The sequence below is a fragment of the Schistocerca americana genome, unplaced genomic scaffold (genome assembly GCF_021461395.2).
Source record: "Schistocerca americana isolate TAMUIC-IGC-003095 unplaced genomic scaffold, iqSchAmer2.1 HiC_scaffold_479, whole genome shotgun sequence".
Classification (NCBI taxonomy): domain Eukaryota; kingdom Metazoa; phylum Arthropoda; class Insecta; order Orthoptera; family Acrididae; genus Schistocerca; species Schistocerca americana.
Window position 1 is genome coordinate 1 of NW_025726213.1, and position 24,485 is coordinate 24,485.

General features: G+C 53.5%; 55 non-coding genes across 55 annotated transcripts; 11 read left to right on the plus strand and 44 right to left on the minus strand.

Moving 5' to 3' along the window:
• The first annotated feature begins 730 nt into the window (after window positions 1–730).
• Window positions 731–802, plus strand: Trnag-ucc. Its single transcript has one exon. It is a non-coding gene; the product is annotated as a tRNA-Gly (tRNA).
• A 284-nt stretch (window positions 803–1,086) lies between these two features.
• Window positions 1,087–1,168, minus strand: Trnas-aga. The gene has a single exon. It is a non-coding gene; the product is annotated as a tRNA-Ser (tRNA).
• Window positions 1,169–1,307: 139 nt separating this feature from the next.
• On the minus strand, window positions 1,308–1,380 carry Trnak-uuu. Its single transcript has one exon. It is a non-coding gene; the product is annotated as a tRNA-Lys (tRNA).
• A 295-nt stretch (window positions 1,381–1,675) lies between these two features.
• Trnae-uuc lies at window positions 1,676–1,747 on the minus strand. Its single transcript has one exon. It is a non-coding gene; the product is annotated as a tRNA-Glu (tRNA).
• A 322-nt stretch (window positions 1,748–2,069) lies between these two features.
• Trnam-cau lies at window positions 2,070–2,142 on the minus strand. Its single transcript has one exon. It is a non-coding gene; the product is annotated as a tRNA-Met (tRNA).
• Window positions 2,143–2,955: 813 nt separating this feature from the next.
• Window positions 2,956–3,027, plus strand: Trnag-ucc. Its single transcript has one exon. It is a non-coding gene; the product is annotated as a tRNA-Gly (tRNA).
• A 279-nt stretch (window positions 3,028–3,306) lies between these two features.
• On the minus strand, window positions 3,307–3,388 carry Trnas-aga. The gene has a single exon. It is a non-coding gene; the product is annotated as a tRNA-Ser (tRNA).
• A 139-nt stretch (window positions 3,389–3,527) lies between these two features.
• On the minus strand, window positions 3,528–3,600 carry Trnak-uuu. The gene has a single exon. It is a non-coding gene; the product is annotated as a tRNA-Lys (tRNA).
• Window positions 3,601–3,895: 295 nt separating this feature from the next.
• On the minus strand, window positions 3,896–3,968 carry Trnae-uuc. The gene has a single exon. It is a non-coding gene; the product is annotated as a tRNA-Glu (tRNA).
• Window positions 3,969–4,290: 322 nt separating this feature from the next.
• Trnam-cau lies at window positions 4,291–4,363 on the minus strand. Its single transcript has one exon. It is a non-coding gene; the product is annotated as a tRNA-Met (tRNA).
• An 813-nt stretch (window positions 4,364–5,176) lies between these two features.
• Window positions 5,177–5,248, plus strand: Trnag-ucc. The gene has a single exon. It is a non-coding gene; the product is annotated as a tRNA-Gly (tRNA).
• Window positions 5,249–5,527: 279 nt separating this feature from the next.
• Trnas-aga lies at window positions 5,528–5,609 on the minus strand. The gene has a single exon. It is a non-coding gene; the product is annotated as a tRNA-Ser (tRNA).
• Window positions 5,610–5,748: 139 nt separating this feature from the next.
• Window positions 5,749–5,821, minus strand: Trnak-uuu. The gene has a single exon. It is a non-coding gene; the product is annotated as a tRNA-Lys (tRNA).
• Window positions 5,822–6,116: 295 nt separating this feature from the next.
• Window positions 6,117–6,188, minus strand: Trnae-uuc. The gene has a single exon. It is a non-coding gene; the product is annotated as a tRNA-Glu (tRNA).
• Window positions 6,189–6,510: 322 nt separating this feature from the next.
• Window positions 6,511–6,583, minus strand: Trnam-cau. The gene has a single exon. It is a non-coding gene; the product is annotated as a tRNA-Met (tRNA).
• Window positions 6,584–7,396: 813 nt separating this feature from the next.
• On the plus strand, window positions 7,397–7,468 carry Trnag-ucc. Its single transcript has one exon. It is a non-coding gene; the product is annotated as a tRNA-Gly (tRNA).
• Window positions 7,469–7,751: 283 nt separating this feature from the next.
• Window positions 7,752–7,833, minus strand: Trnas-aga. Its single transcript has one exon. It is a non-coding gene; the product is annotated as a tRNA-Ser (tRNA).
• A 139-nt stretch (window positions 7,834–7,972) lies between these two features.
• Trnak-uuu lies at window positions 7,973–8,045 on the minus strand. Its single transcript has one exon. It is a non-coding gene; the product is annotated as a tRNA-Lys (tRNA).
• Window positions 8,046–8,340: 295 nt separating this feature from the next.
• Window positions 8,341–8,412, minus strand: Trnae-uuc. The gene has a single exon. It is a non-coding gene; the product is annotated as a tRNA-Glu (tRNA).
• Window positions 8,413–8,734: 322 nt separating this feature from the next.
• Trnam-cau lies at window positions 8,735–8,807 on the minus strand. The gene has a single exon. It is a non-coding gene; the product is annotated as a tRNA-Met (tRNA).
• An 813-nt stretch (window positions 8,808–9,620) lies between these two features.
• Trnag-ucc lies at window positions 9,621–9,692 on the plus strand. Its single transcript has one exon. It is a non-coding gene; the product is annotated as a tRNA-Gly (tRNA).
• A 279-nt stretch (window positions 9,693–9,971) lies between these two features.
• Trnas-aga lies at window positions 9,972–10,053 on the minus strand. Its single transcript has one exon. It is a non-coding gene; the product is annotated as a tRNA-Ser (tRNA).
• A 139-nt stretch (window positions 10,054–10,192) lies between these two features.
• Window positions 10,193–10,265, minus strand: Trnak-uuu. The gene has a single exon. It is a non-coding gene; the product is annotated as a tRNA-Lys (tRNA).
• A 295-nt stretch (window positions 10,266–10,560) lies between these two features.
• On the minus strand, window positions 10,561–10,632 carry Trnae-uuc. The gene has a single exon. It is a non-coding gene; the product is annotated as a tRNA-Glu (tRNA).
• A 322-nt stretch (window positions 10,633–10,954) lies between these two features.
• On the minus strand, window positions 10,955–11,027 carry Trnam-cau. Its single transcript has one exon. It is a non-coding gene; the product is annotated as a tRNA-Met (tRNA).
• Window positions 11,028–11,840: 813 nt separating this feature from the next.
• Trnag-ucc lies at window positions 11,841–11,912 on the plus strand. The gene has a single exon. It is a non-coding gene; the product is annotated as a tRNA-Gly (tRNA).
• A 283-nt stretch (window positions 11,913–12,195) lies between these two features.
• On the minus strand, window positions 12,196–12,277 carry Trnas-aga. Its single transcript has one exon. It is a non-coding gene; the product is annotated as a tRNA-Ser (tRNA).
• Window positions 12,278–12,416: 139 nt separating this feature from the next.
• Window positions 12,417–12,489, minus strand: Trnak-uuu. The gene has a single exon. It is a non-coding gene; the product is annotated as a tRNA-Lys (tRNA).
• A 295-nt stretch (window positions 12,490–12,784) lies between these two features.
• Trnae-uuc lies at window positions 12,785–12,856 on the minus strand. Its single transcript has one exon. It is a non-coding gene; the product is annotated as a tRNA-Glu (tRNA).
• A 322-nt stretch (window positions 12,857–13,178) lies between these two features.
• Window positions 13,179–13,251, minus strand: Trnam-cau. Its single transcript has one exon. It is a non-coding gene; the product is annotated as a tRNA-Met (tRNA).
• Window positions 13,252–14,064: 813 nt separating this feature from the next.
• Window positions 14,065–14,136, plus strand: Trnag-ucc. Its single transcript has one exon. It is a non-coding gene; the product is annotated as a tRNA-Gly (tRNA).
• Window positions 14,137–14,415: 279 nt separating this feature from the next.
• Window positions 14,416–14,497, minus strand: Trnas-aga. Its single transcript has one exon. It is a non-coding gene; the product is annotated as a tRNA-Ser (tRNA).
• A 139-nt stretch (window positions 14,498–14,636) lies between these two features.
• Window positions 14,637–14,709, minus strand: Trnak-uuu. The gene has a single exon. It is a non-coding gene; the product is annotated as a tRNA-Lys (tRNA).
• A 295-nt stretch (window positions 14,710–15,004) lies between these two features.
• Window positions 15,005–15,076, minus strand: Trnae-uuc. The gene has a single exon. It is a non-coding gene; the product is annotated as a tRNA-Glu (tRNA).
• A 322-nt stretch (window positions 15,077–15,398) lies between these two features.
• Window positions 15,399–15,471, minus strand: Trnam-cau. Its single transcript has one exon. It is a non-coding gene; the product is annotated as a tRNA-Met (tRNA).
• Window positions 15,472–16,284: 813 nt separating this feature from the next.
• On the plus strand, window positions 16,285–16,356 carry Trnag-ucc. Its single transcript has one exon. It is a non-coding gene; the product is annotated as a tRNA-Gly (tRNA).
• A 279-nt stretch (window positions 16,357–16,635) lies between these two features.
• On the minus strand, window positions 16,636–16,717 carry Trnas-aga. Its single transcript has one exon. It is a non-coding gene; the product is annotated as a tRNA-Ser (tRNA).
• Window positions 16,718–16,856: 139 nt separating this feature from the next.
• Trnak-uuu lies at window positions 16,857–16,929 on the minus strand. Its single transcript has one exon. It is a non-coding gene; the product is annotated as a tRNA-Lys (tRNA).
• Window positions 16,930–17,224: 295 nt separating this feature from the next.
• Window positions 17,225–17,296, minus strand: Trnae-uuc. The gene has a single exon. It is a non-coding gene; the product is annotated as a tRNA-Glu (tRNA).
• Window positions 17,297–17,618: 322 nt separating this feature from the next.
• On the minus strand, window positions 17,619–17,691 carry Trnam-cau. The gene has a single exon. It is a non-coding gene; the product is annotated as a tRNA-Met (tRNA).
• Window positions 17,692–18,504: 813 nt separating this feature from the next.
• Window positions 18,505–18,576, plus strand: Trnag-ucc. Its single transcript has one exon. It is a non-coding gene; the product is annotated as a tRNA-Gly (tRNA).
• A 279-nt stretch (window positions 18,577–18,855) lies between these two features.
• Trnas-aga lies at window positions 18,856–18,937 on the minus strand. The gene has a single exon. It is a non-coding gene; the product is annotated as a tRNA-Ser (tRNA).
• A 139-nt stretch (window positions 18,938–19,076) lies between these two features.
• Window positions 19,077–19,149, minus strand: Trnak-uuu. Its single transcript has one exon. It is a non-coding gene; the product is annotated as a tRNA-Lys (tRNA).
• A 295-nt stretch (window positions 19,150–19,444) lies between these two features.
• Trnae-uuc lies at window positions 19,445–19,516 on the minus strand. The gene has a single exon. It is a non-coding gene; the product is annotated as a tRNA-Glu (tRNA).
• A 322-nt stretch (window positions 19,517–19,838) lies between these two features.
• On the minus strand, window positions 19,839–19,911 carry Trnam-cau. Its single transcript has one exon. It is a non-coding gene; the product is annotated as a tRNA-Met (tRNA).
• Window positions 19,912–20,724: 813 nt separating this feature from the next.
• Trnag-ucc lies at window positions 20,725–20,796 on the plus strand. The gene has a single exon. It is a non-coding gene; the product is annotated as a tRNA-Gly (tRNA).
• Window positions 20,797–21,075: 279 nt separating this feature from the next.
• Window positions 21,076–21,157, minus strand: Trnas-aga. Its single transcript has one exon. It is a non-coding gene; the product is annotated as a tRNA-Ser (tRNA).
• Window positions 21,158–21,296: 139 nt separating this feature from the next.
• Trnak-uuu lies at window positions 21,297–21,369 on the minus strand. The gene has a single exon. It is a non-coding gene; the product is annotated as a tRNA-Lys (tRNA).
• A 295-nt stretch (window positions 21,370–21,664) lies between these two features.
• Trnae-uuc lies at window positions 21,665–21,736 on the minus strand. The gene has a single exon. It is a non-coding gene; the product is annotated as a tRNA-Glu (tRNA).
• A 322-nt stretch (window positions 21,737–22,058) lies between these two features.
• Window positions 22,059–22,131, minus strand: Trnam-cau. Its single transcript has one exon. It is a non-coding gene; the product is annotated as a tRNA-Met (tRNA).
• Window positions 22,132–22,944: 813 nt separating this feature from the next.
• Trnag-ucc lies at window positions 22,945–23,016 on the plus strand. The gene has a single exon. It is a non-coding gene; the product is annotated as a tRNA-Gly (tRNA).
• A 283-nt stretch (window positions 23,017–23,299) lies between these two features.
• On the minus strand, window positions 23,300–23,381 carry Trnas-aga. The gene has a single exon. It is a non-coding gene; the product is annotated as a tRNA-Ser (tRNA).
• A 139-nt stretch (window positions 23,382–23,520) lies between these two features.
• Trnak-uuu lies at window positions 23,521–23,593 on the minus strand. Its single transcript has one exon. It is a non-coding gene; the product is annotated as a tRNA-Lys (tRNA).
• Window positions 23,594–23,888: 295 nt separating this feature from the next.
• On the minus strand, window positions 23,889–23,960 carry Trnae-uuc. The gene has a single exon. It is a non-coding gene; the product is annotated as a tRNA-Glu (tRNA).
• A 322-nt stretch (window positions 23,961–24,282) lies between these two features.
• On the minus strand, window positions 24,283–24,355 carry Trnam-cau. The gene has a single exon. It is a non-coding gene; the product is annotated as a tRNA-Met (tRNA).
• Between the last annotated feature and the right edge of the window lie 130 nt (window positions 24,356–24,485).

The following is a 24,485-nucleotide window of genomic DNA, read 5'->3' on the forward strand; positions in this document are numbered from 1 at the left end:
TGTTGCAACACGTGCTTTCCCGAATTGCTAGATTAAACTGCTGCCGCGGCTTTTTCAACGGAAAGCAGCACTGCCTGAGGTTACAGTACATCGCCCTTGCGGCACCTGAACACAGCGGCCTGTAGGGCCAGGCTGACGCTAGAGTTCAGAAATAGCACGCGTCCGTCCAAGTACGGTCTCTTGCGAGCTGCGTGTTTGGTTCTTCTCACAGCGAATCCTGCTATACATTCCTGAGGCTGACGCAGCTCAAACGAGCAATCGGCGCGGCAACATTATAGCGAGAACAGCGAAACGATGCATCGGCCGGGAATCGAACCCGGGCCGCCCGAGTGGTAGGCGAACAACCTACCACTTTTTTAGTTGTTGTTCTCATTTTTTTAGTTGCATTTGTTGGGGGCGGTCGGCCGTGCTTCCCGAGCATATTCCAGAGTAGCTGTCTGCAGGGAAAGTGGGATTGCCACCCAACGACGCCGGATACAGCCGAAAAAAGTGCTACACACGCGGAGTCCCCCACTACACTGCCTTAAAGCGACCGCTCATCACTATCGTGTGAGTAACCTTGCGGCCGCGGCGACGAGTCTTGCCCAAAGACGCAGCGTGCGTGGAGGCGCTGCCCGAACGCGTGTGGATGCACCCTCCTACCTCGTAAAGCGCCTACAGCTACTATCACCGTGGGCCGCTGCCGGCGGCCGGGAAGCCGACACAGCGCGGCGTTACGAGCAGCGGCTGTGCGGTGGTGGTGTAATGGTGAGCATAGTTGCCTTCCAAGCAGTTGATCCGGGTTCGATTCCCGGCCACCGCAACGGGCGCAAATTTTTACGTATGAGTATGTGAGCCACGTGCTGTTACATTAACGTTTTCTTTCCGTCGTTGCTCCACTCCAGGCCATCCTGTAGTATGTCCCGACTTGTCCCGACTTTGCTCGGCTGACGCGAAAGCTGACGCTTGGAATTCGCCCTTATCAAGAGGACAGGCGATATAAACGGCTGTGAGAGGTGAGGTGTAGCGAAGTACCATAACGACAGGCAAACTGCGAAGTTTTGTGCTCCTTCTTCTTAAACAAAAAAAAAAAAAAAAAAAAAGAGACGCAGTCGGTAGGACTCGAACCTACGCTCCCAGAGGGAATCTGATTTCTAGTCAGACGCCTTAACCACTCGGCCACGACTGCTCGCAGCCAAACGTGCCCTCGAATCGTGAAAAATCAAACCGTTCTGCGCAGAATGTTGACAGGAAACGAACTCCGTGCACTGATTACGGCAGGGCTACCAGCGCTACGAGACGAGCCATTACGGAAGCGTTAAAATCTTCGCCCGGACAGGGACTCGAACCCTGGACCCTTAGGTTAAAAGCCTAATGCTCTACCGACTGAGCTATCCGGGCTCACGCTTGCTGTGGATGGAGCAGCTGCAGGCAATGTGAATAACTGGAACGCGTGTGTAGGCGTACTACGGTAATTGCTGGCTTCTGGCGCAACTGGCGACTTCACCGACTTGCCACTGACGCTGGTAGCAGCCCAACAGCGGACCAGTGCCTCTTCTCCCTTTATCCCGGTGCTGACAGTAATTGCATCTCGTGCCTGTTTCCCCGATTACGCTCGGTTGAAGCTCCGGAAGGGGGGCGACAAACGAGGGTTGGAGGGCCAAAACATGGAGGGTCGTGTGCGCAAAAACTTCCCTTCCGGTACCGGGAATCGAACCCGGGCCTCCTGGGTGAAAGCCAGGTATCCTAGCCACTAGACCACACCGGATTTGCTCGATAAACGTCAGATTTACTCCCTCTCCTCTCGCTTTTCGTGCTGAATCCGGACTTAGTGGTGTTCTCTGTTTGCGAGCATATTTGCGCTTGCAGACTGGCATGGCGCACAGCTCGAAACTGACAATTCATTGCAGTTTGCATCATATTTTACTCATAACAGGGGAGGAGAAAGGTCAAAGCTGTACCTTGCCATAGCTGGATGTAAACATTTTGACGCTGAGGCGTGGGCTCCTTGTGGATAACAAACGACAATTCAGTTCGTTCCCTAGCAACAGCAACGCCGTTAATTCAGCCATGATGTACAGCAAATTAAATGCCCCGGGTGAGGATCGAACTCACGACCTTAAGATTATGAAACTTACACGCTACCCACTGCGCTACCGAGGCACGTTTGCAAGCATCGTCCCAGGAAACTTGGTAAGTCTCGCATATTAGAGATAGACAGTTGGCGCTTTCTCAAGAATCTGTTGTGTTGCAACACGTGCTTTCCCGAATTGCTAGATTAAACTGCTGCCGCGGCTTTTTCAACGGAAAGCAGCACTGCCTGAGGTTACAGTACATCGCCCTTGCGGCACCTGAACACAGCGGCCTGTAGGGCCAGGCTGACGCTAGAGTTCAGAAATAGCACGCGTCCGTCCAAGTACGGTCTCTTGCGAGCTGCGTGTTTGGTTCTTCTCACAGCGAATCCTGCTATACATTCCTGAGGCTGACGCAGCTCAAACGAGCAATCGGCGCGGCAACATTATAGCGAGAACAGCGAAACGATGCATCGGCCGGGAATCGAACCCGGGCCGCCCGAGTGGTAGGCGAACAACCTACCACTTTTTTAGTTGTTGTTCTCATTTTTTTAGTTGCATTTGTTGGGGGCGGTCGGCCGTGCTTCCCGAGCATATTCCAGAGTAGCTGTCTGCAGGGAAAGTGGGATTGCCACCCAACGACGCCGGATACAGCCGAAAAAAGTGCTACACACGCGGAGTCCCCCACTACACTGCCTTAAAGCGACCGCTCATCACTATCGTGTGAGTAACCTTGCGGCCGCGGCGACGAGTCTTGCCCAAAGACGCAGCGTGCGTGGAGGCGCTGCCCGAACGCGTGTGGATGCACCCTCCTACCTCGTAAAGCGCCTACAGCTACTATCACCGTGGGCCGCTGCCGGCGGCCGGGAAGCCGACACAGCGCGGCGTTACGAGCAGCGGCTGTGCGGTGGTGGTGTAATGGTGAGCATAGTTGCCTTCCAAGCAGTTGATCCGGGTTCGATTCCCGGCCACCGCAACGGGCGCAAATTTTTACGTATGAGTATGTGAGCCACGTGCTGTTACATTAACGTTTTCTTTCCGTCGTTGCTCCACTCCAGGCCATCCTGTAGTATGTCCCGACTTGTCCCGACTTTGCTCGGCTGACGCGAAAGCTGACGCTTGGAATTCGCCCTTATCAAGAGGACAGGCGATATAAACGGCTGTGAGAGGTGAGGTGTAGCGAAGTACCATAACGACAGGCAAACTGCGAAGTTTTGTGCTCCTTCTTCTTAAACAAAAAAAAAAAAAAAAGAGACGCAGTCGGTAGGACTCGAACCTACGCTCCCAGAGGGAATCTGATTTCTAGTCAGACGCCTTAACCACTCGGCCACGACTGCTCGCAGCCAAACGTGCCCTCGAATCGTGAAAAATCAAACCGTTCTGCGCAGAATGTTGACAGGAAACGAACTCCGTGCACTGATTACGGCAGGGCTACCAGCGCTACGAGACGAGCCATTACGGAAGCGTTAAAATCTTCGCCCGGACAGGGACTCGAACCCTGGACCCTTAGGTTAAAAGCCTAATGCTCTACCGACTGAGCTATCCGGGCTCACGCTTGCTGTGGATGGAGCAGCTGCAGGCAATGTGAATAACTGGAACGCGTGTGTAGGCGTACTACGGTAATTGCTGGCTTCTGGCGCAACTGGCGACTTCACCGACTTGCCACTGACGCTGGTAGCAGCCCAACAGCGGACCAGTGCCTCTTCTCCCTTTATCCCGGTGCTGACAGTAATTGCATCTCGTGCCTGTTTCCCCGATTACGCTCGGTTGAAGCTCCGGAAGGGGGGCGACAAACGAGGGTTGGAGGGCCAAAACATGGAGGGTCGTGTGCGCAAAAACTTCCCTTCCGGTACCGGGAATCGAACCCGGGCCTCCTGGGTGAAAGCCAGGTATCCTAGCCCACTAGACCACACCGGATTTGCTCGATAAACGTCAGATTTACTCCCTCTCCTCTCGCTTTTCGTGCTGAATCCGGACTTAGTGGTGTTCTCTGTTTGCGAGCATATTTGCGCTTGCAGACTGGCATGGCGCACAGCTCGAAACTGACAATTCATTGCAGTTTGCATCATATTTTACTCATAACAGGGGAGGAGAAAGGTCAAAGCTGTACCTTGCCATAGCTGGATGTAAACATTTTGACGCTGAGGCGTGGGCTCCTTGTGGATAACAAACGACAATTCAGTTCGTTCCCTAGCAACAGCAACGCCGTTAATTCAGCCATGATGTACAGCAAATTAAATGCCCCGGGTGAGGATCGAACTCACGACCTTAAGATTATGAAACTTACACGCTACCCACTGCGCTACCGAGGCACGTTTGCAAGCATCGTCCCAGGAAACTTGGTAAGTCTCGCATATTAGAGATAGACAGTTGGCGCTTTCTCAAGAATCTGTTGTGTTGCAACACGTGCTTTCCCGAATTGCTAGATTAAACTGCTGCCGCGGCTTTTTCAACGGAAAGCAGCACTGCCTGAGGTTACAGTACATCGCCCTTGCGGCACCTGAACACAGCGGCCTGTAGGGCCAGGCTGACGCTAGAGTTCAGAAATAGCACGCGTCCGTCCAAGTACGGTCTCTTGCGAGCTGCGTGTTTGGTTCTTCTCACAGCGAATCCTGCTATACATTCCTGAGGCTGACGCAGCTCAAACGAGCAATCGGCGCGGCAACATTATAGCGAGAACAGCGAAACGATGCATCGGCCGGGAATCGAACCCGGGCCGCCCGAGTGGTAGGCGAACAACCTACCACTTTTTTAGTTGTTGTTCTCATTTTTTTAGTTGCATTTGTTGGGGGCGGTCGGCCGTGCTTCCCGAGCATATTCCAGAGTAGCTGTCTGCAGGGAAAGTGGGATTGCCACCCAACGACGCCGGATACAGCCGAAAAAAGTGCTACACACGCGGAGTCCCCCACTACACTGCCTTAAAGCGACCGCTCATCACTATCGTGTGAGTAACCTTGCGGCCGCGGCGACGAGTCTTGCCCAAAGACGCAGCGTGCGTGGAGGCGCTGCCCGAACGCGTGTGGATGCACCCTCCTACCTCGTAAAGCGCCTACAGCTACTATCACCGTGGGCCGCTGCCGGCGGCCGGGAAGCCGACACAGCGCGGCGTTACGAGCAGCGGCTGTGCGGTGGTGGTGTAATGGTGAGCATAGTTGCCTTCCAAGCAGTTGATCCGGGTTCGATTCCCGGCCACCGCAACGGGCGCAAATTTTTACGTATGAGTATGTGAGCCACGTGCTGTTACATTAACGTTTTCTTTCCGTCGTTGCTCCACTCCAGGCCATCCTGTAGTATGTCCCGACTTGTCCCGACTTTGCTCGGCTGACGCGAAAGCTGACGCTTGGAATTCGCCCTTATCAAGAGGACAGGCGATATAAACGGCTGTGAGAGGTGAGGTGTAGCGAAGTACCATAACGACAGGCAAACTGCGAAGTTTTGTGCTCCTTCTTCTTAAACAAAAAAAAAAAAAAAAGAGACGCAGTCGGTAGGACTCGAACCTACGCTCCCAGAGGGAATCTGATTTCTAGTCAGACGCCTTAACCACTCGGCCACGACTGCTCGCAGCCAAACGTGCCCTCGAATCGTGAAAAATCAAACCGTTCTGCGCAGAATGTTGACAGGAAACGAACTCCGTGCACTGATTACGGCAGGGCTACCAGCGCTACGAGACGAGCCATTACGGAAGCGTTAAAATCTTCGCCCGGACAGGGACTCGAACCCTGGACCCTTAGGTTAAAAGCCTAATGCTCTACCGACTGAGCTATCCGGGCTCACGCTTGCTGTGGATGGAGCAGCTGCAGGCAATGTGAATAACTGGAACGCGTGTGTAGGCGTACTACGGTAATTGCTGGCTTCTGGCGCAACTGGCGACTTCACCGACTTGCCACTGACGCTGGTAGCAGCCCAACAGCGGACCAGTGCCTCTTCTCCCTTTATCCCGGTGCTGACAGTAATTGCATCTCGTGCCTGTTTCCCCGATTACGCTCGGTTGAAGCTCCGGAAGGGGGGCGACAAACGAGGGTTGGAGGGCCAAAACATGGAGGGTCGTGTGCGCAAAAACTTCCCTTCCGGTACCGGGAATCGAACCCGGGCCTCCTGGGTGAAAGCCAGGTATCCTAGCCACTAGACCACACCGGATTTGCTCGATAAACGTCAGATTTACTCCCTCTCCTCTCGCTTTTCGTGCTGAATCCGGACTTAGTGGTGTTCTCTGTTTGCGAGCATATTTGCGCTTGCAGACTGGCATGGCGCACAGCTCGAAACTGACAATTCATTGCAGTTTGCATCATATTTTACTCATAACAGGGGAGGAGAAAGGTCAAAGCTGTACCTTGCCATAGCTGGATGTAAACATTTTGACGCTGAGGCGTGGGCTCCTTGTGGATAACAAACGACAATTCAGTTCGTTCCCTAGCAACAGCAACGCCGTTAATTCAGCCATGATGTACAGCAAATTAAATGCCCCGGGTGAGGATCGAACTCACGACCTTAAGATTATGAAACTTACACGCTACCCACTGCGCTACCGAGGCACGTTTGCAAGCATCGTCCCAGGAAACTTGGTAAGTCTCGCATATTAGAGATAGACAGTTGGCGCTTTCTCAAGAATCTGTTGTGTTGCAACACGTGCTTTCCCGAATTGCTAGATTAAACTGCTGCCGCGGCTTTTTCAACGGAAAGCAGCACTGCCTGAGGTTACAGTACATCGCCCTTGCGGCACCTGAACACAGCGGCCTGTAGGGCCAGGCTGACGCTAGAGTTCAGAAATAGCACGCGTCCGTCCAAGTACGGTCTCTTGCGAGCTGCGTGTTTGGTTCTTCTCACAGCGAATCCTGCTATACATTCCTGAGGCTGACGCAGCTCAAACGAGCAATCGGCGCGGCAACATTATAGCGAGAACAGCGAAACGATGCATCGGCCGGGAATCGAACCCGGGCCGCCCGAGTGGTAGGCGAACAACCTACCACTTTTTTAGTTGTTGTTCTCATTTTTTTAGTTGCATTTGTTGGGGGCGGTCGGCCGTGCTTCCCGAGCATATTCCAGAGTAGCTGTCTGCAGGGAAAGTGGGATTGCCACCCAACGACGCCGGATACAGCCGAAAAAAGTGCTACACACGCGGAGTCCCCCACTACACTGCCTTAAAGCGACCGCTCATCACTATCGTGTGAGTAACCTTGCGGCCGCGGCGACGAGTCTTGCCCAAAGACGCAGCGTGCGTGGAGGCGCTGCCCGAACGCGTGTGGATGCACCCTCCTACCTCGTAAAGCGCCTACAGCTACTATCACCGTGGGCCGCTGCCGGCGGCCGGGAAGCCGACACAGCGCGGCGTTACGAGCAGCGGCTGTGCGGTGGTGGTGTAATGGTGAGCATAGTTGCCTTCCAAGCAGTTGATCCGGGTTCGATTCCCGGCCACCGCAACGGGCGCAAATTTTTACGTATGAGTATGTGAGCCACGTGCTGTTACATTAACGTTTTCTTTCCGTCGTTGCTCCACTCCAGGCCATCCTGTAGTATGTCCCGACTTGTCCCGACTTTGCTCGGCTGACGCGAAAGCTGACGCTTGGAATTCGCCCTTATCAAGAGGACAGGCGATATAAACGGCTGTGAGAGGTGAGGTGTAGCGAAGTACCATAACGACAGGCAAACTGCGAAGTTTTGTGCTCCTTCTTCTTAAACAAAAAAAAAAAAAAAAAAAAGAGACGCAGTCGGTAGGACTCGAACCTACGCTCCCAGAGGGAATCTGATTTCTAGTCAGACGCCTTAACCACTCGGCCACGACTGCTCGCAGCCAAACGTGCCCTCGAATCGTGAAAAATCAAACCGTTCTGCGCAGAATGTTGACAGGAAACGAACTCCGTGCACTGATTACGGCAGGGCTACCAGCGCTACGAGACGAGCCATTACGGAAGCGTTAAAATCTTCGCCCGGACAGGGACTCGAACCCTGGACCCTTAGGTTAAAAGCCTAATGCTCTACCGACTGAGCTATCCGGGCTCACGCTTGCTGTGGATGGAGCAGCTGCAGGCAATGTGAATAACTGGAACGCGTGTGTAGGCGTACTACGGTAATTGCTGGCTTCTGGCGCAACTGGCGACTTCACCGACTTGCCACTGACGCTGGTAGCAGCCCAACAGCGGACCAGTGCCTCTTCTCCCTTTATCCCGGTGCTGACAGTAATTGCATCTCGTGCCTGTTTCCCCGATTACGCTCGGTTGAAGCTCCGGAAGGGGGGCGACAAACGAGGGTTGGAGGGCCAAAACATGGAGGGTCGTGTGCGCAAAAACTTCCCTTCCGGTACCGGGAATCGAACCCGGGCCTCCTGGGTGAAAGCCAGGTATCCTAGCCACTAGACCACACCGGATTTGCTCGATAAACGTCAGATTTACTCCCTCTCCTCTCGCTTTTCGTGCTGAATCCGGACTTAGTGGTGTTCTCTGTTTGCGAGCATATTTGCGCTTGCAGACTGGCATGGCGCACAGCTCGAAACTGACAATTCATTGCAGTTTGCATCATATTTTACTCATAACAGGGGAGGAGAAAGGTCAAAGCTGTACCTTGCCATAGCTGGATGTAAACATTTTGACGCTGAGGCGTGGGCTCCTTGTGGATAACAAACGACAATTCAGTTCGTTCCCTAGCAACAGCAACGCCGTTAATTCAGCCATGATGTACAGCAAATTAAATGCCCCGGGTGAGGATCGAACTCACGACCTTAAGATTATGAAACTTACACGCTACCCACTGCGCTACCGAGGCACGTTTGCAAGCATCGTCCCAGGAAACTTGGTAAGTCTCGCATATTAGAGATAGACAGTTGGCGCTTTCTCAAGAATCTGTTGTGTTGCAACACGTGCTTTCCCGAATTGCTAGATTAAACTGCTGCCGCGGCTTTTTCAACGGAAAGCAGCACTGCCTGAGGTTACAGTACATCGCCCTTGCGGCACCTGAACACAGCGGCCTGTAGGGCCAGGCTGACGCTAGAGTTCAGAAATAGCACGCGTCCGTCCAAGTACGGTCTCTTGCGAGCTGCGTGTTTGGTTCTTCTCACAGCGAATCCTGCTATACATTCCTGAGGCTGACGCAGCTCAAACGAGCAATCGGCGCGGCAACATTATAGCGAGAACAGCGAAACGATGCATCGGCCGGGAATCGAACCCGGGCCGCCCGAGTGGTAGGCGAACAACCTACCACTTTTTTAGTTGTTGTTCTCATTTTTTTAGTTGCATTTGTTGGGGGCGGTCGGCCGTGCTTCCCGAGCATATTCCAGAGTAGCTGTCTGCAGGGAAAGTGGGATTGCCACCCAACGACGCCGGATACAGCCGAAAAAAGTGCTACACACGCGGAGTCCCCCACTACACTGCCTTAAAGCGACCGCTCATCACTATCGTGTGAGTAACCTTGCGGCCGCGGCGACGAGTCTTGCCCAAAGACGCAGCGTGCGTGGAGGCGCTGCCCGAACGCGTGTGGATGCACCCTCCTACCTCGTAAAGCGCCTACAGCTACTATCACCGTGGGCCGCTGCCGGCGGCCGGGAAGCCGACACAGCGCGGCGTTACGAGCAGCGGCTGTGCGGTGGTGGTGTAATGGTGAGCATAGTTGCCTTCCAAGCAGTTGATCCGGGTTCGATTCCCGGCCACCGCAACGGGCGCAAATTTTTACGTATGAGTATGTGAGCCACGTGCTGTTACATTAACGTTTTCTTTCCGTCGTTGCTCCACTCCAGGCCATCCTGTAGTATGTCCCGACTTGTCCCGACTTTGCTCGGCTGACGCGAAAGCTGACGCTTGGAATTCGCCCTTATCAAGAGGACAGGCGATATAAACGGCTGTGAGAGGTGAGGTGTAGCGAAGTACCATAACGACAGGCAAACTGCGAAGTTTTGTGCTCCTTCTTCTTAAACAAAAAAAAAAAAAAAAGAGACGCAGTCGGTAGGACTCGAACCTACGCTCCCAGAGGGAATCTGATTTCTAGTCAGACGCCTTAACCACTCGGCCACGACTGCTCGCAGCCAAACGTGCCCTCGAATCGTGAAAAATCAAACCGTTCTGCGCAGAATGTTGACAGGAAACGAACTCCGTGCACTGATTACGGCAGGGCTACCAGCGCTACGAGACGAGCCATTACGGAAGCGTTAAAATCTTCGCCCGGACAGGGACTCGAACCCTGGACCCTTAGGTTAAAAGCCTAATGCTCTACCGACTGAGCTATCCGGGCTCACGCTTGCTGTGGATGGAGCAGCTGCAGGCAATGTGAATAACTGGAACGCGTGTGTAGGCGTACTACGGTAATTGCTGGCTTCTGGCGCAACTGGCGACTTCACCGACTTGCCACTGACGCTGGTAGCAGCCCAACAGCGGACCAGTGCCTCTTCTCCCTTTATCCCGGTGCTGACAGTAATTGCATCTCGTGCCTGTTTCCCCGATTACGCTCGGTTGAAGCTCCGGAAGGGGGGCGACAAACGAGGGTTGGAGGGCCAAAACATGGAGGGTCGTGTGCGCAAAAACTTCCCTTCCGGTACCGGGAATCGAACCCGGGCCTCCTGGGTGAAAGCCAGGTATCCTAGCCACTAGACCACACCGGATTTGCTCGATAAACGTCAGATTTACTCCCTCTCCTCTCGCTTTTCGTGCTGAATCCGGACTTAGTGGTGTTCTCTGTTTGCGAGCATATTTGCGCTTGCAGACTGGCATGGCGCACAGCTCGAAACTGACAATTCATTGCAGTTTGCATCATATTTTACTCATAACAGGGGAGGAGAAAGGTCAAAGCTGTACCTTGCCATAGCTGGATGTAAACATTTTGACGCTGAGGCGTGGGCTCCTTGTGGATAACAAACGACAATTCAGTTCGTTCCCTAGCAACAGCAACGCCGTTAATTCAGCCATGATGTACAGCAAATTAAATGCCCCGGGTGAGGATCGAACTCACGACCTTAAGATTATGAAACTTACACGCTACCCACTGCGCTACCGAGGCACGTTTGCAAGCATCGTCCCAGGAAACTTGGTAAGTCTCGCATATTAGAGATAGACAGTTGGCGCTTTCTCAAGAATCTGTTGTGTTGCAACACGTGCTTTCCCGAATTGCTAGATTAAACTGCTGCCGCGGCTTTTTCAACGGAAAGCAGCACTGCCTGAGGTTACAGTACATCGCCCTTGCGGCACCTGAACACAGCGGCCTGTAGGGCCAGGCTGACGCTAGAGTTCAGAAATAGCACGCGTCCGTCCAAGTACGGTCTCTTGCGAGCTGCGTGTTTGGTTCTTCTCACAGCGAATCCTGCTATACATTCCTGAGGCTGACGCAGCTCAAACGAGCAATCGGCGCGGCAACATTATAGCGAGAACAGCGAAACGATGCATCGGCCGGGAATCGAACCCGGGCCGCCCGAGTGGTAGGCGAACAACCTACCACTTTTTTAGTTGTTGTTCTCATTTTTTTAGTTGCATTTGTTGGGGGCGGTCGGCCGTGCTTCCCGAGCATATTCCAGAGTAGCTGTCTGCAGGGAAAGTGGGATTGCCACCCAACGACGCCGGATACAGCCGAAAAAAGTGCTACACACGCGGAGTCCCCCACTACACTGCCTTAAAGCGACCGCTCATCACTATCGTGTGAGTAACCTTGCGGCCGCGGCGACGAGTCTTGCCCAAAGACGCAGCGTGCGTGGAGGCGCTGCCCGAACGCGTGTGGATGCACCCTCCTACCTCGTAAAGCGCCTACAGCTACTATCACCGTGGGCCGCTGCCGGCGGCCGGGAAGCCGACACAGCGCGGCGTTACGAGCAGCGGCTGTGCGGTGGTGGTGTAATGGTGAGCATAGTTGCCTTCCAAGCAGTTGATCCGGGTTCGATTCCCGGCCACCGCAACGGGCGCAAATTTTTACGTATGAGTATGTGAGCCACGTGCTGTTACATTAACGTTTTCTTTCCGTCGTTGCTCCACTCCAGGCCATCCTGTAGTATGTCCCGACTTGTCCCGACTTTGCTCGGCTGACGCGAAAGCTGACGCTTGGAATTCGCCCTTATCAAGAGGACAGGCGATATAAACGGCTGTGAGAGGTGAGGTGTAGCGAAGTACCATAACGACAGGCAAACTGCGAAGTTTTGTGCTCCTTCTTCTTAAACAAAAAAAAAAAAAAAAAAAAGAGACGCAGTCGGTAGGACTCGAACCTACGCTCCCAGAGGGAATCTGATTTCTAGTCAGACGCCTTAACCACTCGGCCACGACTGCTCGCAGCCAAACGTGCCCTCGAATCGTGAAAAATCAAACCGTTCTGCGCAGAATGTTGACAGGAAACGAACTCCGTGCACTGATTACGGCAGGGCTACCAGCGCTACGAGACGAGCCATTACGGAAGCGTTAAAATCTTCGCCCGGACAGGGACTCGAACCCTGGACCCTTAGGTTAAAAGCCTAATGCTCTACCGACTGAGCTATCCGGGCTCACGCTTGCTGTGGATGGAGCAGCTGCAGGCAATGTGAATAACTGGAACGCGTGTGTAGGCGTACTACGGTAATTGCTGGCTTCTGGCGCAACTGGCGACTTCACCGACTTGCCACTGACGCTGGTAGCAGCCCAACAGCGGACCAGTGCCTCTTCTCCCTTTATCCCGGTGCTGACAGTAATTGCATCTCGTGCCTGTTTCCCCGATTACGCTCGGTTGAAGCTCCGGAAGGGGGGCGACAAACGAGGGTTGGAGGGCCAAAACATGGAGGGTCGTGTGCGCAAAAACTTCCCTTCCGGTACCGGGAATCGAACCCGGGCCTCCTGGGTGAAAGCCAGGTATCCTAGCCACTAGACCACACCGGATTTGCTCGATAAACGTCAGATTTACTCCCTCTCCTCTCGCTTTTCGTGCTGAATCCGGACTTAGTGGTGTTCTCTGTTTGCGAGCATATTTGCGCTTGCAGACTGGCATGGCGCACAGCTCGAAACTGACAATTCATTGCAGTTTGCATCATATTTTACTCATAACAGGGGAGGAGAAAGGTCAAAGCTGTACCTTGCCATAGCTGGATGTAAACATTTTGACGCTGAGGCGTGGGCTCCTTGTGGATAACAAACGACAATTCAGTTCGTTCCCTAGCAACAGCAACGCCGTTAATTCAGCCATGATGTACAGCAAATTAAATGCCCCGGGTGAGGATCGAACTCACGACCTTAAGATTATGAAACTTACACGCTACCCACTGCGCTACCGAGGCACGTTTGCAAGCATCGTCCCAGGAAACTTGGTAAGTCTCGCATATTAGAGATAGACAGTTGGCGCTTTCTCAAGAATCTGTTGTGTTGCAACACGTGCTTTCCCGAATTGCTAGATTAAACTGCTGCCGCGGCTTTTTCAACGGAAAGCAGCACTGCCTGAGGTTACAGTACATCGCCCTTGCGGCACCTGAACACAGCGGCCTGTAGGGCCAGGCTGACGCTAGAGTTCAGAAATAGCACGCGTCCGTCCAAGTACGGTCTCTTGCGAGCTGCGTGTTTGGTTCTTCTCACAGCGAATCCTGCTATACATTCCTGAGGCTGACGCAGCTCAAACGAGCAATCGGCGCGGCAACATTATAGCGAGAACAGCGAAACGATGCATCGGCCGGGAATCGAACCCGGGCCGCCCGAGTGGTAGGCGAACAACCTACCACTTTTTTAGTTGTTGTTCTCATTTTTTTAGTTGCATTTGTTGGGGGCGGTCGGCCGTGCTTCCCGAGCATATTCCAGAGTAGCTGTCTGCAGGGAAAGTGGGATTGCCACCCAACGACGCCGGATACAGCCGAAAAAAGTGCTACACACGCGGAGTCCCCCACTACACTGCCTTAAAGCGACCGCTCATCACTATCGTGTGAGTAACCTTGCGGCCGCGGCGACGAGTCTTGCCCAAAGACGCAGCGTGCGTGGAGGCGCTGCCCGAACGCGTGTGGATGCACCCTCCTACCTCGTAAAGCGCCTACAGCTACTATCACCGTGGGCCGCTGCCGGCGGCCGGGAAGCCGACACAGCGCGGCGTTACGAGCAGCGGCTGTGCGGTGGTGGTGTAATGGTGAGCATAGTTGCCTTCCAAGCAGTTGATCCGGGTTCGATTCCCGGCCACCGCAACGGGCGCAAATTTTTACGTATGAGTATGTGAGCCACGTGCTGTTACATTAACGTTTTCTTTCCGTCGTTGCTCCACTCCAGGCCATCCTGTAGTATGTCCCGACTTGTCCCGACTTTGCTCGGCTGACGCGAAAGCTGACGCTTGGAATTCGCCCTTATCAAGAGGACAGGCGATATAAACGGCTGTGAGAGGTGAGGTGTAGCGAAGTACCATAACGACAGGCAAACTGCGAAGTTTTGTGCTCCTTCTTCTTAAACAAAAAAAAAAAAAAAAGAGACGCAGTCGGTAGGACTCGAACCTACGCTCCCAGAGGGAATCTGATTTCTAGTCAGACGCCTTAACCACTCGGCCACGACTGCTCGCAGCCAAACGTGCCCTCGAATCGTGAAAAATCAAACCGTTCTGCGCAGAATGTTGACAGGAAACGAACTCCGTGCACTGATTACGGCAGGGCTACCAGCGCTACGAGACGAGCCATTACGGAAGCGTTAAAATCTTCGCCCGGACAGGGACTCGAACCCTGGACCCTTAGGTTAAAAGCCTAATGCTCTACCGACTGAGCTATCCGGGCTCACGCTTGCTGTGGATGGAGCAGCTGCAGGCAATGTGAATAACTGGAACGCGTGTGTAGGCGTACTACGGTAATTGCTGGCTTCTGGCGCAACTGGCGACTTCACCGACTTGCCACTGACGCTGGTAGCAGCCCAACAGCGGACCAGTGCCTCTTCTCCCTTTATCCCGGTGCTGACAGTAATTGCATCTCGTGCCTGTTTCCCCGATTACGCTCGGTTGAAGCTCCGGAAGGGGGGCGACAAACGAGGGTTGGAGGGCCAAAACATGGAGGGTCGTGTGCGCAAAAACTTCCCTTCCGGTACCGGGAATCGAACCCGGGCCTCCTGGGTGAAAGCCAGGTATCCTAGCCACTAGACCACACCGGATTTGCTCGATAAACGTCAGATTTACTCCCTCTCCTCTCGCTTTTCGTGCTGAATCCGGACTTAGTGGTGTTCTCTGTTTGCGAGCATATTTGCGCTTGCAGACTGGCATGGCGCACAGCTCGAAACTGACAATTCATTGCAGTTTGCATCATATTTTACTCATAACAGGGGAGGAGAAAGGTCAAAGCTGTACCTTGCCATAGCTGGATGTAAACATTTTGACGCTGAGGCGTGGGCTCCTTGTGGATAACAAACGACAATTCAGTTCGTTCCCTAGCAACAGCAACGCCGTTAATTCAGCCATGATGTACAGCAAATTAAATGCCCCGGGTGAGGATCGAACTCACGACCTTAAGATTATGAAACTTACACGCTACCCACTGCGCTACCGAGGCACGTTTGCAAGCATCGTCCCAGGAAACTTGGTAAGTCTCGCATATTAGAGATAGACAGTTGGCGCTTTCTCAAGAATCTGTTGTGTTGCAACACGTGCTTTCCCGAATTGCTAGATTAAACTGCTGCCGCGGCTTTTTCAACGGAAAGCAGCACTGCCTGAGGTTACAGTACATCGCCCTTGCGGCACCTGAACACAGCGGCCTGTAGGGCCAGGCTGACGCTAGAGTTCAGAAATAGCACGCGTCCGTCCAAGTACGGTCTCTTGCGAGCTGCGTGTTTGGTTCTTCTCACAGCGAATCCTGCTATACATTCCTGAGGCTGACGCAGCTCAAACGAGCAATCGGCGCGGCAACATTATAGCGAGAACAGCGAAACGATGCATCGGCCGGGAATCGAACCCGGGCCGCCCGAGTGGTAGGCGAACAACCTACCACTTTTTTAGTTGTTGTTCTCATTTTTTTAGTTGCATTTGTTGGGGGCGGTCGGCCGTGCTTCCCGAGCATATTCCAGAGTAGCTGTCTGCAGGGAAAGTGGGATTGCCACCCAACGACGCCGGATACAGCCGAAAAAAGTGCTACACACGCGGAGTCCCCCACTACACTGCCTTAAAGCGACCGCTCATCACTATCGTGTGAGTAACCTTGCGGCCGCGGCGACGAGTCTTGCCCAAAGACGCAGCGTGCGTGGAGGCGCTGCCCGAACGCGTGTGGATGCACCCTCCTACCTCGTAAAGCGCCTACAGCTACTATCACCGTGGGCCGCTGCCGGCGGCCGGGAAGCCGACACAGCGCGGCGTTACGAGCAGCGGCTGTGCGGTGGTGGTGTAATGGTGAGCATAGTTGCCTTCCAAGCAGTTGATCCGGGTTCGATTCCCGGCCACCGCAACGGGCGCAAATTTTTACGTATGAGTATGTGAGCCACGTGCTGTTACATTAACGTTTTCTTTCCGTCGTTGCTCCACTCCAGGCCATCCTGTAGTATGTCCCGACTTGTCCCAACTTTGCTCGGCTGACGCGAAAGCTGACGCTTGGAATTCGCCCTTATCAAGAGGACAGGCGATATAAACGGCTGTGAGAGGTGAGGTGTAGCGAAGTACCATAACGACAGGCAAACTGCGAAGTTTTGTGCTCCTTCTTCTTAAACAAAAAAAAAAAAAAAAGAGACGCAGTCGGTAGGACTCGAACCTACGCTCCCAGAGGGAATCTGATTTCTAGTCAGACGCCTTAACCACTCGGCCACGACTGCTCGCAGCCAAACGTGCCCTCGAATCGTGAAAAATCAAACCGTTCTGCGCAGAATGTTGACAGGAAACGAACTCCGTGCACTGATTACGGCAGGGCTACCAGCGCTACGAGACGAGCCATTACGGAAGCGTTAAAATCTTCGCCCGGACAGGGACTCGAACCCTGGACCCTTAGGTTAAAAGCCTAATGCTCTACCGACTGAGCTATCCGGGCTCACGCTTGCTGTGGATGGAGCAGCTGCAGGCAATGTGAATAACTGGAACGCGTGTGTAGGCGTACTACGGTAATTGCTGGCTTCTGGCGCAACTGGCGACTTCACCGACTTGCCACTGACGCTGGTAGCAGCCCAACAGCGGACCAGTGCCTCTTCTCCCTTTATCCCGGTGCTGACAGTAATTGCATCTCGTGCCTGTTTCCCCGATTACGCTCGGTTGAAGCTCCGGAAGGGGGGCGACAAACGAGGGTTGGAGGGCCAAAACATGGAGGGTCGTGTGCGCAAAAACTTCCCTTCCGGTACCGGGAATCGAACCCGGGCCTCCTGGGTGAAAGCCAGGTATCCTAGCCACTAGACCACACCGGATTTGCTCGATAAACGTCAGATTTACTCCCTCTCCTCTCGCTTTTCGTGCTGAATCCGGACTTAGTGGTGTTCTCTGTTTGCGAGCATATTTGCGCTTGCAGACTGGCATGGCGCACAGCTCGAAACTGACAATTCATTGCAGTTTGCATCATATTTTACTCATAACAGGGGAGGAGAAAGGTCAAAGCTGTACCTTGCCATAGCTGGATGTAAACATTTTGACGCTGAGGCGTGGGCTCCTTGTGGATAACAAACGACAATTCAGTTCGTTCCCTAGCAACAGCAACGCCGTTAATTCAGCCATGATGTACAGCAAATTAAATGCCCCGGGTGAGGATCGAACTCACGACCTTAAGATTATGAAACTTACACGCTACCCACTGCGCTACCGAGGCACGTTTGCAAGCATCGTCCCAGGAAACTTGGTAAGTCTCGCATATTAGAGATAGACAGTTGGCGCTTTCTCAAGAATCTGTTGTGTTGCAACACGTGCTTTCCCGAATTGCTAGATTAAACTGCTGCCGCGGCTTTTTCAACGGAAAGCAGCACTGCCTGAGGTTACAGTACATCGCCCTTGCGGCACCTGAACACAGCGGCCTGTAGGGCCAGGCTGACGCTAGAGTTCAGAAATAGCACGCGTCCGTCCAAGTACGGTCTCTTGCGAGCTGCGTGTTTGGTTCTTCTCACAGCGAATCCTGCTATACATTCCTGAGGCTGACGCAGCTCAAACGAGCAATCGGCGCGGCAACATTATAGCGAGAACAGCGAAACGATGCATCGGCCGGGAATCGAACCCGGGCCGCCCGAGTGGTAGGCGAACAACCTACCACTTTTTTAGTTGTTGTTCTCATTTTTTTAGTTGCATTTGTTGGGGGCGGTCGGCCGTGCTTCCCGAGCATATTCCAGAGTAGCTGTCTGCAGGGAAAGTGGGATTGCCACCCAACGACGCCGGATACAGCCGAAAAAAGTGCTACACACGCGGAGTCCCCCACTACACTGCCTTAAAGCGACCGCTCATCACTATCGTGTGAGTAACCTTGCGGCCGCGGCGACGAGTCTTGCCCAAAGACGCAGCGTGCGTGGAGGCGCTGCCCGAACGCGTGTGGATGCACCCTCCTACCTCGTAAAGCGCCTACAGCTACTATCACCGTGGGCCGCTGCCGGCGGCCGGGAAGCCGACACAGCGCGGCGTTACGAGCAGCGGCTGTGCGGTGGTGGTGTAATGGTGAGCATAGTTGCCTTCCAAGCAGTTGATCCGGGTTCGATTCCCGGCCACCGCAACGGGCGCAAATTTTTACGTATGAGTATGTGAGCCACGTGCTGTTACATTAACGTTTTCTTTCCGTCGTTGCTCCACTCCAGGCCATCCTGTAGTATGTCCCGACTTGTCCCGACTTTGCTCGGCTGACGCGAAAGCTGACGCTTGGAATTCGCCCTTATCAAGAGGACAGGCGATATAAACGGCTGTGAGAGGTGAGGTGTAGCGAAGTACCATAACGACAGGCAAACTGCGAAGTTTTGTGCTCCTTCTTCTTAAACAAAAAAAAAAAAAAAAGAGACGCAGTCGGTAGGACTCGAACCTACGCTCCCAGAGGGAATCTGATTTCTAGTCAGACGCCTTAACCACTCGGCCACGACTGCTCGCAGCCAAACGTGCCCTCGAATCGTGAAAAATCAAACCGTTCTGCGCAGAATGTTGACAGGAAACGAACTCCGTGCACTGATTACGGCAGGGCTACCAGCGCTACGAGACGAGCCATTACGGAAGCGTTAAAATCTTCGCCCGGACAGGGACTCGAACCCTGGACCCTTAGGTTAAAAGCCTAATGCTCTACCGACTGAGCTATCCGGGCTCACGCTTGCTGTGGATGGAGCAGCTGCAGGCAATGTGAATAACTGGAACGCGTGTGTAGGCGTACTACGGTAATTGCTGGCTTCTGGCGCAACTGGCGACTTCACCGACTTGCCACTGACGCTGGTAGCAGCCCAACAGCGGACCAGTGCCTCTTCTCCCTTTATCCCGGTGCTGACAGTAATTGCATCTCGTGCCTGTTTCCCCGATTACGCTCGGTTGAAGCTCCGGAAGGGGGGCGACAAACGAGGGTTGGAGGGCCAAAACATGGAGGGTCGTGTGCGCAAAAACTTCCCTTCCGGTACCGGGAATCGAACCCGGGCCTCCTGGGTGAAAGCCAGGTATCCTAGCCACTAGACCACACCGGATTTGCTCGATAAACGTCAGATTTACTCCCTCTCCTCTCGCTTTTCGTGCTGAATCCGGACTTAGTGGTGTTCTCTGTTTGCGAGCATATTTGCGCTTGCAGACTGGCATGGCGCACAGCTCGAAACTGACAATTCATTGCAGTTTGCATCATATTTTACTCATAACAGGGGAGGAGAAAGGTCAAAGCTGTACCTTGCCATAGCTGGATGTAAACATTTTGACGCTGAGGCGTGGGCTCCTTGTGGATAACAAACGACAATTCAGTTCGTTCCCTAGCAACAGCAACGCCGTTAATTCAGCCATGATGTACAGCAAATTAAATGCCCCGGGTGAGGATCGAACTCACGACCTTAAGATTATGAAACTTACACGCTACCCACTGCGCTACCGAGGCACGTTTGCAAGCATCGTCCCAGGAAACTTGGTAAGTCTCGCATATTAGAGATAGACAGTTGGCGCTTTCTCAAGAATCTGTTGTGTTGCAACACGTGCTTTCCCGAATTGCTAGATTAAACTGCTGCCGCGGCTTTTTCAACGGAAAGCAGCACTGCCTGAGGTTACAGTACATCGCCCTTGCGGCACCTGAACACAGCGGCCTGTAGGGCCAGGCTGACGCTAGAGTTCAGAAATAGCACGCGTCCGTCCAAGTACGGTCTCTTGCGAGCTGCGTGTTTGGTTCTTCTCACAGCGAATCCTGCTATACATTCCTGAGGCTGACGCAGCTCAAACGAGCAATCGGCGCGGCAACATTATAGCGAGAACAGCGAAACGATGCATCGGCCGGGAATCGAACCCGGGCCGCCCGAGTGGTAGGCGAACAACCTACCACTTTTTTAGTTGTTGTTCTCATTTTTTTAGTTGCATTTGTTGGGGGCGGTCGGCCGTGCTTCCCGAGCATATTCCAGAGTAGCTGTCTGCAGGGAAAGTGGGATTGCCACCCAACGACGCCGGATACAGCCGAAAAAAGTGCTACACACGCGGAGTCCCCCACTACACTGCCTTAAAGCGACCGCTCATCACTATCGTGTGAGTAACCTTGCGGCCGCGGCGACGAGTCTTGCCCAAAGACGCAGCGTGCGTGGAGGCGCTGCCCGAACGCGTGTGGATGCACCCTCCTACCTCGTAAAGCGCCTACAGCTACTATCACCGTGGGCCGCTGCCGGCGGCCGGGAAGCCGACACAGCGCGGCGTTACGAGCAGCGGCTGTGCGGTGGTGGTGTAATGGTGAGCATAGTTGCCTTCCAAGCAGTTGATCCGGGTTCGATTCCCGGCCACCGCAACGGGCGCAAATTTTTACGTATGAGTATGTGAGCCACGTGCTGTTACATTAACGTTTTCTTTCCGTCGTTGCTCCACTCCAGGCCATCCTGTAGTATGTCCCGACTTGTCCCGACTTTGCTCGGCTGACGCGAAAGCTGACGCTTGGAATTCGCCCTTATCAAGAGGACAGGCGATATAAACGGCTGTGAGAGGTGAGGTGTAGCGAAGTACCATAACGACAGGCAAACTGCGAAGTTTTGTGCTCCTTCTTCTTAAACAAAAAAAAAAAAAAAAGAGACGCAGTCGGTAGGACTCGAACCTACGCTCCCAGAGGGAATCTGATTTCTAGTCAGACGCCTTAACCACTCGGCCACGACTGCTCGCAGCCAAACGTGCCCTCGAATCGTGAAAAATCAAACCGTTCTGCGCAGAATGTTGACAGGAAACGAACTCCGTGCACTGATTACGGCAGGGCTACCAGCGCTACGAGACGAGCCATTACGGAAGCGTTAAAATCTTCGCCCGGACAGGGACTCGAACCCTGGACCCTTAGGTTAAAAGCCTAATGCTCTACCGACTGAGCTATCCGGGCTCACGCTTGCTGTGGATGGAGCAGCTGCAGGCAATGTGAATAACTGGAACGCGTGTGTAGGCGTACTACGGTAATTGCTGGCTTCTGGCGCAACTGGCGACTTCACCGACTTGCCACTGACGCTGGTAGCAGCCCAACAGCGGACCAGTGCCTCTTCTCCCTTTATCCCGGTGCTGACAGTAATTGCATCTCGTGCCTGTTTCCCCGATTACGCTCGGTTGAAGCTCCGGAAGGGGGGCGACAAACGAGGGTTGGAGGGCCAAAACATGGAGGGTCGTGTGCGCAAAAACTTCCCTTCCGGTACCGGGAATCGAACCCGGGCCTCCTGGGTGAAAGCCAGGTATCCTAGCCACTAGACCACACCGGATTTGCTCGATAAACGTCAGATTTACTCCCTCTCCTCTCGCTTTTCGTGCTGAATCCGGACTTAGTGGTGTTCTCTGTTTGCGAGCATATTTGCGCTTGCAGACTGGCATGGCGCACAGCTCGAAACTGACAATTCATTGCAGTTTGCATCATATTTTACTCATAACAGGGGAGGAGAAAGGTCAAAGCTGTACCTTGCCATAGCTGGATGTAAACATTTTGACGCTGAGGCGTGGGCTCCTTGTGGATAACAAACGACAATTCAGTTCGTTCCCTAGCAACAGCAACGCCGTTAATTCAGCCATGATGTACAGCAAATTAAATGCCCCGGGTGAGGATCGAACTCACGACCTTAAGATTATGAAACTTACACGCTACCCACTGCGCTACCGAGGCACGTTTGCAAGCATCGTCCCAGGAAACTTGGTAAGTCTCGCATATTAGAGATAGACAGTTGGCGCTTTCTCAAGAATCTGTTGTGTTGCAACACGTGCTTTCCCGAATTGCTAGATTAAACTGCTGCCGCGGCTTTTTCAACGGAAAGCAGCACTGCCTGAGGTTACAGTACATCGCCCTTGCGGCACCTGAACACAGCGGCCTGTAGGGCCAGGCTGACGCTAGAGTTCAGAAATAGCACGCGTCCGTCCAAGTACGGTCTCTTGCGAGCTGCGTGTTTGGTTCTTCTCACAGCGAATCCTGCTATACATTCCTGAGGCTGACGCAGCTCAAACGAGCAATCGGCGCGGCAACATTATAGCGAGAACAGCGAAACGATGCATCGGCCGGGAATCGAACCCGGGCCGCCCGAGTGGTAGGCGAACAACCTACCACTTTTTTAGTTGTTGTTCTCATTTTTTTAGTTGCATTTGTTGGGGGCGGTCGGCCGTGCTTCCCGAGCATATTCCAGAGTAGCTGTCTGCAGGGAAAGTGGGATTGCCACCCAACGACGCCGGATACAGCCGAAAAAAGTGCTACACACGCGGAGTCCCCCACTACACTGCCTTAAAGCGACCGCTCATCACTATCGTGTGAGTAACCTTGCGGCCGCGGCGACGAGTCTTGCCCAAAGACGCAGCGTGCGTGGAGGCGCTGCCCGAACGCGTGTGGATGCACCCTCCTACCTCGTAAAGCGCCTACAGCTACTATCACCGTGGGCCGCTGCCGGCGGCCGGGAAGCCGACACAGCGCGGCGTTACGAGCAGCGGCTGTGCGGTGGTGGTGTAATGGTGAGCATAGTTGCCTTCCAAGCAGTTGATCCGGGTTCGATTCCCGGCCACCGCAACGGGCGCAAATTTTTACGTATGAGTATGTGAGCCACGTGCTGTTACATTAACGTTTTCTTTCCGTCGTTGCTCCACTCCAGGCCATCCTGTAGTATGTCCCGACTTGTCCCGACTTTGCTCGGCTGACGCGAAAGCTGACGCTTGGAATTCGCCCTTATCAAGAGGACAGGCGATATAAACGGCTGTGAGAGGTGAGGTGTAGCGAAGTACCATAACGACAGGCAAACTGCGAAGTTTTGTGCTCCTTCTTCTTAAACAAAAAAAAAAAAAAAAAAAAGAGACGCAGTCGGTAGGACTCGAACCTACGCTCCCAGAGGGAATCTGATTTCTAGTCAGACGCCTTAACCACTCGGCCACGACTGCTCGCAGCCAAACGTGCCCTCGAATCGTGAAAAATCAAACCGTTCTGCGCAGAATGTTGACAGGAAACGAACTCCGTGCACTGATTACGGCAGGGCTACCAGCGCTACGAGACGAGCCATTACGGAAGCGTTAAAATCTTCGCCCGGACAGGGACTCGAACCCTGGACCCTTAGGTTAAAAGCCTAATGCTCTACCGACTGAGCTATCCGGGCTCACGCTTGCTGTGGATGGAGCAGCTGCAGGCAATGTGAATAACTGGAACGCGTGTGTAGGCGTACTACGGTAATTGCTGGCTTCTGGCGCAACTGGCGACTTCACCGACTTGCCACTGACGCTGGTAGCAGCCCAACAGCGGACCAGTGCCTCTTCTCCCTTTATCCCGGTGCTGACAGTAATTGCATCTCGTGCCTGTTTCCCCGATTACGCTCGGTTGAAGCTCCGGAAGGGGGGCGACAAACGAGGGTTGGAGGGCCAAAACATGGAGGGTCGTGTGCGCAAAAACTTCCCTTCCGGTACCGGGAATCGAACCCGGGCCTCCTGGGTGAAAGCCAGGTATCCTAGCCACTAGACCACACCGGATTTGCTCGATAAACGTCAGATTTACTCCCTCTCCTCTCGCTTTTCGTGCTGAATCCGGACTTAGTGGTGTTCTCTGTTTGCGAGCATATTTGCGCTTGCAGACTGGCATGGCGCACAGCTCGAAACTGACAATTCATTGCAGTTTGCATCATATTTTACTCATAACAGGGGAGGAGAAAGGTCAAAGCTGTACCTTGCCATAGCTGGATGTAAACATTTTGACGCTGAGGCGTGGGCTCCTTGTGGATAACAAACGACAATTCAGTTCGTTCCCTAGCAACAGCAACGCCGTTAATTCAGCCATGATGTACAGCAAATTAAATGCCCCGGGTGAGGATCGAACTCACGACCTTAAGATTATGAAACTTACACGCTACCCACTGCGCTACCGAGGCACGTTTGCAAGCATCGTCCCAGGAAACTTGGTAAGTCTCGCATATTAGAGATAGACAGTTGGCGCTTTCTCAAGAATCTGTTGTGTTGCAACACGTGCTTTCCCGAATTGCTAGATTAAACTGCTGCCGC